We start from the raw sequence: 4,335 nt of genomic DNA on the forward strand, positions 1-4,335 counted from the left end.
CAGCCTCCGCCTCCCGGGTTCAAGCAATTCTCCTGCCTCAGCCTCCTGAGTAGCTGGGACTACAGGTGCGCACCACCACACCCAGCTAATTTTTGTTATTTTAGTAGAGACAGGGTTTCACCATGTTGGCCAGGATAGTCTCACACTCCTGACATCGTGATCCGCCCGCCTTGGCCTCCCGAAGTGCTGGGATTACAGGCGTGAGACCGCGCTTGGCCGTCAGTGCACATTTTTTAAATGCATGCGTGGTAGAAAGGCTACAAGCAGAACACAGAGTGCTAAGTACTTACATTGTTTCCAGCTTTAAGATGTGCAAAATTTCCGAAATTTCTGGTTAAGGTAAGTCAAAAATAAAAATAAGAAGGTGGAGAGTCTGAAAATGGACCAAAACTTGGAGTTTTGTTTGTTTTTCCCAAAAATCTGCCGTTCTGGAGCCGGTTCAAATGGGGTCATATCGCCCCCGTGTGGTAAATCTCTGAACAGCCATATTCAACAAGGGCATCCCCTCTCCCTGAGCTGCCTGGGAGACGGCAAAGCGGGTCTTGAACATCTTCTACTGGTCCAAACCCCTCAGTCTGCACAGGAGGACGATGAAGTCGAGAAGAACTCATTTAGTTTACCCAAGATCGATTAGTGAATTAATGAGTGAGCTAAGACCACTAATAATATATGTCATGTATAGGACACGGCACTGTTACATAAATCACCACCTGATACAAAGTTTAAATAATCCCACTTTACTGATGAGGAAACTGGGGTGAGAGAAATGGAGTGCCTTGTCCGAGGTCACACAGCCCTACAACAACAGAGCCAGACCCAAACTTAGTCTATCTGCCCCCTAAGCCAGTGAAACTAGACACTATAAACTCAGCCTCCAAACACAATGCCCACCCCTCCTGTCTCTGTAACATGTCTGCCTCTGGATCACAGGAAGAAGATGCCTTGGAGACATCTGCTCTTATTCCATCATGTGGCAGAAGAGGAAACAAAGGCAGAGAAGAATATGGTTTATCCACAGCCACTGAGCGTCAGAGCTGGGGCTTGAATCCATGACTCCAGGATGCTGGTCTAACACTGGCTCTAGGGCTGTTCCACCAGCCCATCTACTGCAAGTCTATGTGTGGACATGTACCTTGTGTTGAATGTGTCAAGGGGGGTGTGTGTGTGTGTGTGTGCAGGACAATCCTACCCACAGAAAGAGCAGCCAGGAAAGCCCAAAGTAATCACCACCAGTAAAGGTAGCTTTTCCAATCAGCACCTGTTCCATCGCAGAGCCGTGAAGTCAGAGGCAGGGATCAAAGTTTAGGGGAAGGAAGGGGCCATTGGTGATGTAAGGTACCACAGCTGGGCCCCGGAGAGACTGAGGGTGCTTCCATGAGCGCAAGATCCCAGAGACTTACTTCACCGAAGTCCAGAGTGCAAAGCTCAGAGGGTCACATAGGCCACCATGGGACCAGACATTGTATGAATAGGAAGAGTTTAAGCCATAAGCCTGCCTTCCCAAGACAGAAGCCTCTTCCATGCTCCTGCCTCAGCAGCAGAACTCAGTGTCTCTACATGGATCCTGGGGGAGGAACAGGCACATTGAGATAGGGGACAAAGATGGTGCAAGAAGCGGCCCTGGCAGGAGAGTGTCAAGCATGGCCAGAGATAGGGGCAGAATTTCCCTGATGCCCCCATGGCAGGGGCTCCCTAAGTGCCAATGAGCTCAAGCCAGGGCACCTAAGGGCAAGGTGTGAGGCAGCACAGGACAGAGGCCACAGGTCCTGTGAAAATGTATACCCATGCACAAGACAGTCCACTCTCACTCCAAATGGGACGTCCTCCAAATGGAGAAGGAAGGAATGAGGGAAGTCAAGGGAAGGGAAAATGAACTGAAGAATAACATGAACATAAGAGAAGGGAGACCATGACCACAGAGGTCTACAAAGAAAAACCAAAAAGAAAGGGGAGCAGAGGCTGTTGGCCAACCCACAAAGTTAGAAGGTGAAACTGGCCTCGAGTTGTAGTTGAAGACATTGCAATTAGACCCAAGAAATTAGAATTGTGGTGGTCTCTTCCCTAGAGATCATGAACACAGACGAGGGAACAGAGCTGCTAGGAGAGGGGGCCCAAAGGTGGGCGGCACTGGGTGGTGTATTCCCACATAAGTCTGGGGAAGCCATTTACCCTGAACCCTGCAACTTCTTGACTCTCCTAGGCAAAATTCTGCGGTGGTGCCGTTGTTTATTTGTTTGGTTTTGTTTTTTGTTTTGTTTTGTTTTGTTTTCTTGCAGGAAATGTGTGAGCAAAGATCTTACCTGTGCTAAGAGTTCCTGAGAGAGAGTACTTGAGACAGGGGACTGGCCTCTGTAAACCCCTGAGATCATTTTTACTCTAAAAGTCTAAGCAGTAAATGGTCTACATCCGAATGCAACGTAATGATTAAAAAATACTTTCTCCCCACAGCTGCTGGGTAAGTTTTAATTAATTCCCTGGGGTCAGTCAAGTCTCTCTGTTTCCCTGAGGCCTGCTCCCCAGCTCCACAGCACCCAGTGCCTCTGCCACAGTCATTACCTGCTCCGAATGCGACCATCTCCGTGAAGCACAACTGTAATCACAGCCATAATAATTCCACAGTTACTTTTGTCTCTCAACATTTAAAAAAAGAAAAGATTTGCAGCCTAGCAATGAATAGAGCACTTGTGCAATTTCATTGCATCATCTCATTTGGTAGTCACATCAACCCCAGAGATAAACCTAGCAGGTATTCATTAAGACTCTGGTTTAGTGATAGGAAATTAAGGAGCCAGGTGACTCCTTTGTCACTGGGCCAAAGTCACTTGGCCAACAAGAGCGGAACTCAGACTTGAAACCTAGAAGCCTAAGTAAGCCTCAGCTCCCAGGCCAAGACACTCCCTAATATACCACCCAGTCCTGCCCACCTGAGAGACCCCTCTCCTACCAGCTCTGTTCCTACATCTGCTATTTGTTCTCTGAAAGCCCAGCTTTTTCCAACACTAAAAGACTGCAGTGTCCGGCACAGCAACCCAAGAACAGCTGATCTCCTCTAGGAACCCCCTACCTCCTCATACCCTGATTCCTCAGCACCCGCCCAGGCTCCTGGAGTGGGAAGTACACCCTATGGGGAGGTCACTGGTTCCTGCCCACAGACCTCACTATGTCTGTCATACCACCCACAACTCTTCCCGCCACTCCCATCTCACAGCTAAGGAGAGATTCGCTGTTTATATTTATTTTTTCAGAGTCCTGTCGCACAGCATAAATAGCTTACCAAGACATGTAAAACACCATGAGATGACAGATATTAAAACTAGGAACAAATAAATAAAAAGGAAAAAAAAAGACTTTAAAAAAGAAAGACGGAAATAGGGATCTAAAATCGAACCAGGAATGGAACTTAAAAATGTGAAATACAAGACCTGTACCCTTCCTAAGGGTGAGCCACAAGTCTGACTCAAAACTGCTCAGCAGCCAACCCAAAAAGGAAAGTCTGGTCTGTTCTGGAGTTCACAGTGTCCATGAGATAAAACAGACAGATGACACAGGGAAGCACAACTATTCTTGGAACTGAGACCAGACAGAAGTTTCTCCCAAGGACACTCCCAGAGAGATGACGGTGGTTCACAGCCTTACCATTGCCCTGACAGTGAGTTTCCTGGGATGGATTCTAAGAGTCGCCCTCAACACAGGGGAGGCCCTGGCACTGAGGGACCTCTGTAGTTGTGGGAGAGAGAGGATGCACCATGACCCTGCTCTTTCCCGATGAGTTTGATGTAAGGCAAGACTGTTCAACCTTGGTACTAGTGACATTAAGGCCAGATAATTCTTTGTTGTGGGGGCTGTTCTGTGTATTGTAGGATGTTTAGCAGCATTCCTGGTCTCTGCCCACTAGATGCCAGTAGCATCCTTCCCTCCAATTGTGATACCACAATGTCCCCAGACGTGGCCACATGTCCCCTGAGGGACAAAATTGCCCCCAGTTGAGAACCAATGATCCAAGAGTAGAAATCATTGCTATTTTCCTTTTAACATAGAAAGGCAAAGAAGGAACATCTAGTTTTGTTTCTATTTTGTTACAGGTTTATTGAGGTACAATGTGTATACCATAAAATCCACTCATTTAACATACACAATTTAGTGGTTTTTACTATAGGGTTATAGTAACCTATAGGTTACTATAGGACACAGGATTATGCAACCATCATCACTGATTTTAGAACACTTTATCAATTCAAAAAGTAGCTCTCTACGCGTTAGCAATCACTCCTCATTCTTCCTTCCTCCCAACCCCCAGCAATCACTGCCATATGGTCTCTCTATGGATTTGCCTAT

The sequence above is a fragment of the Mandrillus leucophaeus genome, unplaced genomic scaffold (assembly GCF_000951045.1).
Source record: "Mandrillus leucophaeus isolate KB7577 unplaced genomic scaffold, Mleu.le_1.0 Scaffold927, whole genome shotgun sequence".
Classification (NCBI taxonomy): Eukaryota; Metazoa; Chordata; class Mammalia; order Primates; family Cercopithecidae; genus Mandrillus; species Mandrillus leucophaeus.